Here is a 14,223-nt window from a genome sequence, read left to right on the forward strand (position 1 = left end):
TTGTTTACAGGTTTAGAAATTTTTTCACCGAGGTTACTTTCTACTTTAGAGAAATAATAATTAAAAGTGTTTGCCATTATTTTAGGGTCTTTGGATATATCTACAATACTATTTTCAAATTTTACGTAATTTATAGTATTATTTTTGTCAGTTGTTCTGCTTCCGAAATTTACCGATTTCAAATAACTTTTTGATTGTTTCCGGAAGTAGAAATTATTCATTTTATGAAGTCGCCATTACCTTTTTAAAAACTACGGATGTTTATTTTTATTTTATATTTTCTAATAGTGGTCTCAGCTTTTTCATAGTCTGGATATTTAATTGTAGTTTTACATAGTATTTCTTTTCCTCAAATTAATTTTTACAAGACCGTGAGTATTCCAAGGTTTAAGACGTCTGAATTTGGAAAAGTGAGACCTGTGTCGTAGAATTTTCTATATGATCCTTAAATTTTTCTTCAAAAATATTTTTGTATTTTTCTACATTGTTGGATTGCAATATTTGCCTTTTTTTGGTAATTGGAACATTTATTTAGAATTTTATTTCGCTATCGTATAAAAGTATGCAAGTATGATGGTCTGTCATATTCGCTTGCCAAACCATTGTTTTCATATTAAAAATATATTGTAATTAAATGTGTAGCCAGTGAATTTCTCGAGTATTTTTGTTTATACAATATTTGAAATCTGATTCTCTCATGTAATTTAAATAGGTTCTCATTTTAGGAATATTTTCAGAATTTTCGTTAGTATTAAAATTAAAGTTGCCATTATATGAAATAGGTTTTATTTTTAAGTGTAATAAAAAAATAATTTAATTTGTTAAATTCAATATAAGATCAGAGTGTTCTGTTATTGGTAATGTTGCAATAAAATATATATATTGTTTTTCAATTTCAGTACATTTAAAAAAACATATATTCAAATTAATAATTTCAAACATAGAATCTGTCTTTCTCATAATGTGCGATACAAAGAAAGTCGTTTAAGCCGGGCGTGTTTTCTGTGCCCTGCGGCTAAAGCGACCCTTTAGAATGGCAAGTTTAAACTTGCCCGCCGGACCGCGGGGTTAATGGGAAAAGGAAAACAGTGCATTGTTGTGATATAATGAGATGTTGTTGGTCGGTTCCTGGAAAATACAACACCAGGTCTGACCAAATGATTTTGTTATTCCTACCCGTATTTGCCGACAGTTAATTGACTTTTGTTTTCAAATACTGACTACAATAGCGATGATTTTGGATTTGCAAAATAATAATGTAGATATTTTATTGAAATGCAAATTAATAATTTGTCGGTTTGACAGAACCTAATGCAAGAGGTATGCCGGAGAACATCACACAGTACATCCAGTGAAAAAAAGCCAGTCAGTAATAGCAAAATACAATGTGCAAAGAAAACCAGGTTCTTGTCAATTATTTAATATTTGCAGAGTAGGTACCTCAGTTTAATTTTGTGACAGCTCTACTTTTTCAATTAATGAAAATTTCGCTGGAAAATATATGTAGGGGAAGGGAGGGCAGGATGGAAGGCTTAACTTTAAGATGTAAAAAAAAAATATAACAACATAATATCAATCCTTTATTTTAATAAGTCTTCAGAGAGATCTTACATGCTTATAAAATTTAGTTAAAATTGAGTATAAAATCTGTTAGGACTCATAAAAGAAAAACAAGAAAAATTCCATCTTGCCCTAACCCTGAGGGCAGGATGGAAAGCTTATAAGGGTAAGATGGAATGAGTAGGATATCTTTACATTTTACAGTTGACACATAAAAGACAACCGTTTTCTATGTCTGAACATGGTTCATGTGCCCAACCACAACACTGTGGACACTGTACCCAGTCCTCTGTGGGCGGTTCCACATATCCTTCTCCACATAATACACACAACACATCGTCTTGTGTTGACTGCTCCGGATGTTGTAGTATGTTCTCGTCTTTTTCTGTCCTTTTCCCCTTTCTTTTACCCTTTCCTTTTCCCTTTCCTTTGTTTTCCTTGCCATTGATGACCGGATTAAGAACTAATTTTGGTTTCGCTTTCAGCTCCTTATTTTCTTCAATAGTTTCTTGGAATGAAGAACTAGTTAGGATTTCTGATTTTTTACATCTCAATTTTCGCTTCTTTATTATTGTAGGAGTAATTTTTGGTGATGGAAGTATTTTAATTGGAGAAATTTAGTACGAGGTGGATGGTTGTTCCAAACTCTTATCAATAACACCTGAACTTGTTTTAAATATACTGTCTTCTGACATCGTATTCTGTGTATTATCAAAATTAAGTTGCACTTCTTCATCCTGTTTTTTTTTCATAACCATCATGGACAGTAGATGTTTCATTGGTAATATTTTCTACAAAAAGCCACTTTTAATGAACGGTAATCCGAGACGTCTAATGGTTGCAGCTTGTGGCTTGTGTGAGGGGGGAATACTGACCATGATTAAATGATTTCCTCGAGCTAAATTTAAAGCTTCTAGATTTTGATTCATAACATGATTATCTGGAATTAATTAAACAGGTCTATCTGCTATTGGTATTGTTTTCTCAATAAATATTTGTAGGCAGTTGTTAAAGGTGTCGTTAGTTATCCAGCCCAAATCAGTTACACCACACTTGAGAACCATTGGGAACTCCATCCAAAAGACGTTCATTTATTATCTTCCTGTGTCCATATATAAAGAAAGGTGGAATGAAGCGACCGATAGCACTGCAATCACAAATCACTGTGGTAAATTGCCCTTTTTCTGCTGTTGCTACAATGCCTACTTGTGTTTTGCCTTTTGTAGAAATTACTCAAGGAGGTTTAGAGGCACTAGTCTTGACACCAGTCTCATCCATGTTATAGATGTCGTCGGGTCGTGACACAAAGTTATTTTGAGAAATAACCATTCATAGGTTATCATAGAACCGATCAACCTGCGTGCGATTAAAAGCCGAACAACGAGCTAAATCTGTGGGTTCCGGTGTCCTGTAAGTTAGTTGGTGATGCCTTTTCATAAATCCGTTAAACCATGCTCTCCCAGCCTTCTCACATGTAAATGGATGCGGTATTTAGTTTTGTACCGCCACCTCATAAGCAAATTGCTGTAAACTTTCTTTTATTATGCCTTAAAAAAGGGTGTCCCGTTCAAGGTCAGGTTTGCAAGGTCACAAATTTTTCTCTCGAGTTCTTTCGAAAAAACAGTTTGAAATCTACCTAGGTTTTTGGACGCGGTACCTTTTTTGATATAGCGGTGTAAGGTTCCGATCGCAATTCCGTATTTCAATAAAGCTGCGCGTATTGTAGTAGTTACAGCTTCGTCCATCACTATCTGCATTGTTTCTTCAGTTCAAGATCCTATGTTTCTCTTTGTAATATACTTGAACACCGTTTATAGAGAGAATCATTCTCAATTAGTTGAAAAAAATTAAAACAGAAATCAAAATAATTGCACGCGGGCAAAATGGAAACTATTCCATCTTGCCCTAAAATGCAATTTTCCATCTTGCCCACAAGCTAACTGCCAATAATAATATTAATTTCTTAGAAAATCCTTTTATTTTTTTCCTCTTTAAATATCAATTCATACGATCTATTCCTTATAATTAGTGTTTATAAAAACAAAATGATAGTATTACTTACTTTGTATGAGTAATCACACTTTTAAAGTCCACTGATTTTGTAATAATTCGTCGCGAAAATACAAAACACGCGTGCAAGTCGCTTGGTGGCGCGAGCCGAACCGAGTCACCGGACATAAATACAACATGGCCGCTTATATCTGTGCGCGTAGAGACACGGGCACTTTGTCGCGTGGTTGGCGATAGGTAGATAGTTTCCATCTTGCCCGCTCCTTCCATCTTGCCCTCCCTTCCCCTATCTACGAGTGTTCATGATTTGTAGAGTTTAAAAAAATGTGAGCTAAACTTCATCGAGAAATCCAGAACTATCATAATTATGCTTTAAGGAATGGGAAAAGGGGGTAGGCGTGGTTGTTAGAAATCTCACGTAAAAAGTAAATTTTTTGATAATTGTATCACTAATCTCGGAATAAAACTGAAGGTTTACGTAAAATAAACCCATACCGGGACACCCATTATAAAAAATTACTATAGAAACATAATTACCCTATTAATCTTCGATTAAAGTTCGTTGACAAAAAAATATATTTTTTAATTTGAATAAAAAATATTAAATATTTTTCAACTACCTTTTTGATGATTCCTGGAAAACGTACTAAGTAAAAAATTGTTTAAATTGGCGGGGATTTTTTTAATGTAAAAATGAAGAACTGTTACCTTTCCACAAAAGCCGACCTAAAGAAAAGCAAACAATATTTGCACTTGCGTTAGGTATAACAAAAAACCTTTACAAATCCAATTTTAAGATGCGGTGTTGTGTAAATGAAGTTAAGCGAAAATTTGTAGAAGCCGATTCCGCAAACCAATGAATATTTCAAATTGGATTTGTTCGGACAGAACATTATTAATTTCATCTTTCGCGTGTTCTAGAAAAAAGATTCTTCATCTTTTCAATCGACAAATAACAAGATAAATTGGTTGTCTCTTCTCTCTGGCAAAGGGGGAGAATAAATTTGTGAAGGCCAAAGCGGAATGCTGAGATTACTGAGGTTGGTTTGCCAGTCGAAGACAACGGGAGATGTTTGGTTGCCCAGCACATTTTACTTGTGATCAAACATAATCACCAATGTTTGTATATTTAATATAATAAATGGTGATAATTTAAGCAATTTTGTTTACTTTAGCACTAAAAGTAGCGTTTGAGAGGATACATTGGACACATGAGACAGCACCTAGTTCCAATATTTTTATTCCATCTCAACAATCATTTAAACTAACCCTTGCTCAGTGACTTGGTATAAATAATTTTTCATAATGTCATCAATATTAATTTTCAAAAGTTCGGCTTACTCACTAATTAACTCCTTCATCTCGAGCTTTTGGAAACTTGCCATGGCCAATCCCATCTGTCTGAAGTCAAATTAAGTTACGTGATAATGTATGCAGCCTAATCCACTAAGGAATAATTTGTTCCATGCGAGGTATCCCGTGCCGTTACCGTAGATCGTTTAGTTCATTATGCAGCAGAAACTTTACAGAATTTAAAAAAAACTTGTTTATCTAATACGACATGTAATCCATTCAAAGCACGCTTAGGTAGAATCAATTAACGTTACCATAATGAATAAATATTTTCACATAATGTCATTTGTGTTATGGCAAAAGTAGCGTTTTGTTGCAAAACCTTTATTTTGAGCAGCGAAACATTGTATACCCATAAATGCTTATATATGGCGGCACGTTACCAAAATATTTGAGACTTTCAATATGGACGCGACAAAAGTCTTCCACCGACTTCTGCAACTTTCCTGGATATACATTAAAAATTATATTATTTTATACGAAAGTAAAAACCAATAGACCAATACATCAATGTAGAAACTTATTGCTCTTGACTGTCCAGTCGAATATAAATTAGTTCTTACTGACAGGAATTGAATAATTTTCAATGATATCCTTAAAACAATTCAATAAATCTTTAGCGTGGTATATCGAAACAGTTTTCAACTTTTTCCGCTAACTTTATTTTTTGACCATTACCAGTCTTAATTTATTATAGCCATCTCTAGATTTGTACAATTATTCCTAAAACTATTGTATATGTAAACACCATTTAGGGGAGGGGGTGGAGTTAAAATAATCATAATAATTATGGATTTTTCCATCTTCGTTGCTATGTGGTGTTTGTCAACCGAATTTCCAATTACTTGGTTATTACCAGCAGGCATAATTAAATCTATTTTTTTAACTAATTTTCTATTTATTAAGGTAATACCTTAATTGAATGGTTTTCACCCAATTATTATTATATTATTAGTATTCTGAAAATTTTTATCATATATTTTTATCACATATATTATATTTCTTATGTTAGATTTTAATAGGATACATATTTTATATTGAAGAAAAAAATGATACTGAGAAATTAAAATTAAGAAGAAAAGTATTTTAAGAACCTGTGATAATTTTTAAGGAAATACGTACCGGAACTTGGCAATGCTCCTTACTGATCATTACTAAGTATGATTGCACTACAAACTATCAGTATCAAAAATAGAAATTTTAGCAATATGAAAACGGTGATAAATAATCGGAAAGCAATAATAAAAAAATAAAGAATATTTTTTTCATTACAAGTATCTGTATGGAAATAATACAAATACATCATCTGTAAGTGGCTTCACCACAGTTTGATAATGTCATCGGAGGACAAAACAGTTGTCATGCATAATAATAATTACACAGCAGAACTTGTTTATACACATATTTTTTTAAATATATCATTGAAGAAGAAGATAATACAAACACACTTAAACAGGAAACAGAAGAAGACACAACAAATAAAAAGATGACGGTTGGGTTTTTTTGTAAATTTAATAATCAGTTATGGACACAATTGTGTCTCATTATACTCGCGTAATTATCATAGACCACATTAGAAAAATATTTTTCTGCCATAGAGTTTTTTTTTTCCAAAAAATTTGGGAGATGTGCATTATAAAAAATCTACTCACAATACCTAAAAAAGTTCCATCTTTGAAAACTATGACTGAAAAATAACGGGACAATCAATACAAATTTTAAAACGAAAACAAAATTAAATTACATCCCCTATTATCATGGCCCACCCCTTTGCGCGAAGTGGGCTATTCAGTATATTTTCCGTGCAAATGGGGTTTGTTGACAACGGTTAATGGACCTCGAACGTGTTATTTTAATTTATTGTACATAGATAGCTACCTATTCGTAAACACCATTAAAACATTACGCAAAAAGGGTTGGGCCGAATTTATTTGTCATGGAAATAGCACGGTTTTATGGTGAAAAAAAACTTTCAAACGGCGGGCAATGTTTGTTAAGTTTATCGAAAAATTTTAATAGGAATCTGAGAAAGCATCACAAACAACGGCTAAATAAAAAAAGCAAGTCTTAGTTATAATATTACTCTTAAGTTGTTTGTTGTTTTTACAGGTTTTCTGTTTTCTCCTCAGCTTTATTTTAAAAATAATATAACTACCTAGGTATTAATAATTTTTTTACCGTGTCTTTATCTTAATTATAATTTTGTAAAAAATGTTCATAATGGAATTCCGTTATTACTTTTTGTATATATTAAAAAACCTTTAATGGCTTTCTATCACTTTATTTTTTCTAACCGACCGGGTTCACCTTATAACGGATATCTTCAGACCTGTCTAATAAGGTGGAACAAGTCTGATCACAAATATATATATATGCTAACTCAACACAGTGACTATTCAACACATTTTTAAAAGGTGATATAAAGTCATAAAAAACGATAATTTTTTTTTCACCTAACCTACTTAACCCAGTTAGTAAAGTTTTTCATCATCATCCATGAAAAACTTTATTAACTGGGTTAAGTAGGTTATGTTAGGTTAGGTGAATTACATCACTTTCCATGACTTTTTAAAGATGTGATGAATTATCATTTTGATGATAAAGAAAGACAAACATTCCCGGGTTACGAATAACCTGATAATATTTGAAAATTTCGTATAAACACCACAGTAAGCGGACAAATTGCTTGTGTTGTGACGGAGGAATTGAAAGTGTGACTCCTGGGTGGGACCCAGACGCGATGTCAACTCAGCTATTGAACGGTCAATATATAAGAGGAAGAATATTTTATATGACTTTTACAACTTTCTTACACGTATTTATTTTTAGCCGGACCGGTTTCTAACGAATATAACGGATATATCTAACGTCAAGGTTTACGGAATTCATAAAATATAATCCAATGTATTTATGCAATGTTTTAAATAATATGAGCAAATGGTCCAGGAACCCGGCGAGTGGTTATTAGTCACAACATTCAGATACCTATACGCGGTATAATAAAGAAAGAACAACTAATTATAATAACGGAAAGAACGCTTAATTACATTCTTTAACATCTGTTATTTAACAATATTGTATTGAATGTCATCAGCATCATCAAAATTAGATGTACATCAAATATAACAAACACAACAAAATGCCGTCATATTTACCACTTTCAAAAACTTAATAAAACCTTCCATGAAACTAATGTTGATAAACCTGCCTTGCATATAGGTAACTCATGTTTAAAAACCTGCCCTGCCGTTTAACGGTAATTTTTTATCACAACAATTGGAAGAGCAGTTGTCTCGCCTTAACGCAAGTAACTATCTTGCTCTCACGAAGCAAACGCTTATTGGCTGAACGAAAAAGCCAGCTCTCCCGTCAACAAGCAATGAGAGATTTAGAGAAAATACTAGAATTTGCAAGACTTTTCTGTAATAATAGGAGACAATGTAAACTAAATAGTTTTATACAAAGATAGTTACATGTTTATTAAATAAGTTTGAATAGAAATAAAATATTTTACACGTAAGATAATTATGTACTCAGCGAAACTCAATAATGTTACAGAGATTTGACCAATTATTTTGTAGAATATGTGTTATTATAACCAAATAAAAAATATGGCGACAAAGTGGTTTTGGCAAAACGACAGCGGTAGATAAGGTCTAATATTATAAAATATTCACTCATTTCTGAGAAAAACAGATTTAATCCTACAACGTAAATAACGTAAATAAATTTTATTTGATTAATTTGTGTTATTTCACAATTAATTAATTAAAATAATATATAGTATATTTGCGGCACGTTCCAGAGTGGAAGATACTACCAGTATCACCCTGGTGTAAGACAACCATTCAGAATTGAAACGTTGCCCCAAATAGCTTTAGCCGTGTTTAGTGACTAGATCTGAATAGCCAGGTACTTCCCCACCTTCCTCTTTCCCTTCCCCACTTGCCTTCAGCCTCACAACATCCCCCAATTGGGGATGCCATAGTCTCACTGGCTCCAGACGGGAGCAGTTGGGACTCTTGTGAGGTATTCACTATAAAAAAAATTAAAAAAAATGTGGCGAGCTTCATAGCAAAAAAAAAGCAAAGTTCGTTATGGGAATTTGATATGACAAACAAGGGTCGGAGACGCGGTCGTGATGAATCTTATAAAGACGCCGCAAAAACCGGTCCCTGCCCCATTCCGCTTCAAGCCTTGGACCGAGCAACATCTACCGCTGTCCGCTCTGCTCGTACTCGTTTTGCTACCTGGGAACTAACTTGCTGTGTTTGATTTCAACCCGGTTCCCCCCCCCCCCCCGCTCCATTTCCGCTGTCTACTGAACCTGGCTGCTAGCCAACCTCGGAGAGGGGATCTACTGTTGGCTACTGAGCCGGCCTGCTCACTGGCCCCGATGTCGCAGACTCGATACCGACTGAGCCTTCACAAAAGGCATCCTCGGAGAAGGGATCTGCCATTGCCTACTGAACCAGCCAGCGCCCCGCAAAGCCGTTACCGACTGAGCCTGGAGGAATACAAGAAGTTGCACCCGCAATAAAAACCAACCGTCTTTATAAAAGCGTTCTTTTAAAAATGCAGATTACAAATGTCGAATATATCGTCTTTCTCAAGACGCATTCGTTTATGCAAACATATTATAAGAGTCGATATTCCCTGCATTTTATGGTATTTCAAATAACTCTTGCCAGCCAGCCTCGGAGAGGGGATCTGCTGTTGCCCACTGAGCCAGCCTGCTCACTGGCCCCGATGTCGCAGAGCCATTACTGACTGAGCTTGGATAGATACAAGAAGTTTTACTCGCAATCAAAACCAACCGTCTTTATAAAGGCGTTCTTCTAAAAATGCAAATTACAAAAATCTCAAGACGAATTCTTTTATGCAAACATATTACAAGAGTCGATATTCCCTGCATTTTTATGGTATTTTAAATAACTCTGTAACGATTCAAATGAAATATCTTAAGTGCTTTTTTGAATCATTACAAAGGACAAAGGTAAATGTGTGCTGGTACTTTTATTTTACAGTTTTTTCTTGTGCAGGCAAACACGTCCCGTACAAATATGTTCTCGTATTCATCTTAAAATTCAATTTATTTGGTATTACTACACTTATTCAACTACCCTGTCACTCAATCATGTACCGCAAGTACACCATTATTTCAACTATTAGAGCTACATACGTATATCTACGTACTACTAATATCTACTTCTGACTTCGTTTTACGAACTTTGTGAAGGCTACGGTGTATTTTATTTATTACAGGGGGTTCTCTGTCAACATATAATTTTCACTCATTTTTGAATCCGGATAACACAGCGGATTGAAGGTAGTCGCCGAGGGAACACATCTGTCTGGCTTCTCTATTTTTTCAATTGAGATTGTCATTGACATGAGTTTGGCTTGGGACGAAGTGTACGGCTTTTCCGTGGGCTATCCTATCTTTCCGGAGCAAAAAAAAAGCAATGAAATCGATATCGATTGACTGGCTTTCCTAAGAGGGACTTTTAGTGTTAGCAGAATCGGTACCCCGGGTAGGACGGCGCCGGTTTTCCCCGCGTCCTTAATGTTGGTTGATGTATCCCGTTAAAGCATTGGTTTCTGTAGAAGGTGTTGGAGGACCAGACTAAGATGGTTACCCTGTTCCGAGTATTTTCAGCCGGTGAGAGGAAGTTTTCAAGGAGTTCCAATCGAAAGAAACGAAGCTTGCCAATTGTTTTTTCTACTCGAGTTAGCATGGAAGACAAAGGAACAAAGCGGATAATGGCTATGCTATCCTTTGCTGACATATAGGGGTGACTTTCTCCAGAACGAAGGGATCGTGACGATTATGAAGTTATTTCGACGATTTCCCGACAGCCTTCCTGTCACATCCAATAAATATTTACCCACACTATAGGGGAAAAAGTGATTTAGAATTAGGTTGAAAATGGACTCTGACCGAAACCGTTTGAGGTAACGGAGATCGGATGATTTCAGATTTACGACCTGATGATTTTAATATCCCTGATCCACATCGCTGGAAGTCAAGAATACCATTTTCTACCATACTACGATATTTGAAACGAATGAAAGGTATCACACAATAAAGCGAGTGACTATGACTTGAAAGTGGAGTATTATTCTTCCATCGCGGTAACATTCGTTATGTCGGGTAGGTGCCTTCATCCAAATTAAATATTGATATGAATATTGTGACTGCGGACAAAAAACTGAAGAATGTTCTGTATTGCACATATAATATACATGTGTCATAACCTCTACTGGAACGAGAAGCTGTATAGGCTGGAGCCAGGAGCTATTGGAGTAACGTGACTGCAGAGGCAAAGGCGAACAAAAGTGAAACATAATATAATTTATTCTTAAAAGCGAGAACCCGAGGAGTGTTATGAGGAGAGTGACGCCCGAACTCCATTGCTGACTGCAAATCACTTGGGTATATGTTTATGTTTGAGGTTGGTAGAGTGGACTCCTAACTTTCGGCATGCTGGTAGAGCTTTTCTCATCATTGATTTGGGAGAGGTTGACGTGGCCTAAAACCTCGCGCCACCCACGTACCTCTGATGCTTCCTGACATCAGGCTATCATGCCCATGGAACCGGAGCAGCTCCTTGTACCTAACGGTACAAGATGAATCTTCATCAATCATCAACATTATAAACATCATCATAATCATTTACCATAAAGGACCCACATACCAGAACTCAATGGAATCCCACCTTCACCACCCTCCGGCAGGAGGCAAAACATTTAATTATTTCTATACAATTGATTTCTGGAGGAGTTGGGGTTGGACCGTGAACTTGATTGCTCTCGAGCTGACCACGTTGATGGGTGGGATTTGGAAGGAGACCAACCGAAGCAACACATGTTTTGTCTCTAGCCATTCCTAAGAATATCCAAACAAAATAAATAGAAATAACTTACAAAATTAACCTAGAATCTTGTGCATCTTGAATTAAATTTATCTGGAGAGAATTTCATGTACTTGTATTTAATAGTCCCATTGTATTAGCACATCATCGACATCAGTAACCAGAAAAGTTTTGGCGAGCAAACAAAGTACGGAAAAGGTAGTTTAAATCAGGGTTATCGGACATTGTCTTATTTAAAAACCATACAAAATGTAACACGCCTTCATCTAAAACAGGGGTGTCAAAGATACGGCCCGCGGGCCGCATGCGGCCCTCGGACCCTATCAATACGGCCCGCGAGCCGTATGCGGCACTCAGGTCCCATCATTACGGCTCGCTACCACGTGACAATATTATGTCGCGGAGGACAGAACCGCACTCTTTCATTGTAAATTTTAGATATTCAGAGGACAGTCGATGCCTACGCGTGTCTATAATTGCAAGCGATTGATTTACAGTGTAATTTCAAGAGACGCGCGCATCGGACGCGGTGCGCCGTGCACCGAGCGTGAGCGTAACTTTTTCTCTTACGCCGGCTCGTGGCGCTGGTCTGGTGCACGACTCGTACTCACGACGCCCTCTCCCCCCCGACCCCGCACCACAAGGGTCGCAGTTGCCGGTCACCGGCGCAGTTAGATTTAAGCCTTAGCATCGAGTGGTCGCGTCGAGTGTTTATATTACTTACGTACTCATAGTTTGTTGTTCATTCAAGTTCTAATATTGGTTCAAGTTATAATGTCGCAAAAACGTAAAGTTGATATTGAGTGCAGAGTTTTTCAGACAAAATGGGAAATCGCATATTTTTTCATGGAATGGAAAGATAAATCACTTTGTTTGATTTGCAATCAAACAATTGCTGTTTGTAAGGAGTTTAATTTAAAGAAACATTATGATTCGAATCATAAAGGAAAATTTGAAGGTTACACTTAAAAGATAAGAATGGACAAACTATTATCTTTAAAATCTAACCTTCACGGCCAGCAGTCGATATTCACTAAAGCTAAAACTGAAAGCGAAGACGCCTTAAAATCCAGTTTCATTATTGCATTAGAAATTGCCAAGAGATCAGAACCTTTCATTGATGGTGATTTTATTAAAGAATGTATGTTAAAAGTGGCTGATGTTTCATTCCCATCACAAAAATCAACCATTCAAAATATTCCGCTGTCAAGAAACACTGTTGCTTCAAGAATAAGTGATTTATCTCAACATTTGGATTCCCAGCTGAAGGAAAAAATTAAGGAATTTACACACTTTTCGCTAGCTATTGACGAGAGCACTGACATTATTGATACTGCTCAACTTGTTGTCTTTATACGAGGTGTTAAAAGTAACCGTGAAATATGTGAAGAACTATTGAAGTGCGTTCCATTGACAGGCACCACTACAGCAAATGATATTTGTTCTTCTATTGAGCATTTAATAGTAGAATATGAACTCGGCTGGAATAAATTTTGCAGCATAACTACGGATGGCGCTCCTGCCATGGTTGGCAACATTCGGGTGTTGTCACTAAATTAAAACAGAAAATATCATAAAATTTTGTGCGAATTCACTGCATCATTCACCAGGAATCACTCGCATCCAAATATTTAAAAATGGACCATGTCATGCAACCGGTAATTAAAATAGTAAATTTTATAAGGAGCAGAGGTCTAAATCACAGGCAGTTCAGGCAATTTTTACAAGATTTGGACGAAAAGTATTTCGATGTACCTTATTTCACGGAAGTTTGTTGGCTCAGTCGAGGGGCAGTTTTGGAAAAAAAAATTGAGTTACGTGTCCCTATTCAAGCTTTCATGTTAGAAAAAGGCAAGCCAATTGATTATGACAACGACTGGTGGCTTGATTGTGCATTTTTGGTAGATATGACAAAACACATGAATGACCTCAATATAAAGTTACAGGGTAAAGACTTGATCGTCACTCAAATGTATTCGCATTTACAAGCCTTCGAAACAAAATTAAGACTGTGGGAAATTCACATAAAAAACCAAACACTCGATCATTTCCCTCACGTGAAATCATTTGGCACAGTGAACCAGACAAAATTGGATGAGTATTCTCAACTTTTGCTGAATCTGATCACAGAATTTAACAGTCGTTTTGAAGATTTTCGCAAAATGCATAAAATGGAATTCCCACTTTTCAACAATCCATTTACTTTTGATGCTGCACTGGCACCAATTCATTTGCAAATGGAATTGATTAATCTCCAATGCGACAGCATTGTAAAGGATAAATTTAAGGAAGTTAATGTTACTACATTTTATACACAATATTTCAAGAGTTTGAATAACTATCCAAGTATAAGAAATAATGCGGCACGTATCCTTTGTATGTTTGGTAGTACGTATTTATGCGAGCAGATGTTTTCCGTTATGAA

The sequence above is a fragment of the Hesperophylax consimilis genome, chromosome 3, assembly GCF_061612785.1.
Source record: "Hesperophylax consimilis isolate HC1 chromosome 3, BYU_Hcon_1.0, whole genome shotgun sequence".
Lineage (NCBI taxonomy): Eukaryota > Metazoa > Arthropoda > Insecta > Trichoptera > Limnephilidae > Hesperophylax > Hesperophylax consimilis.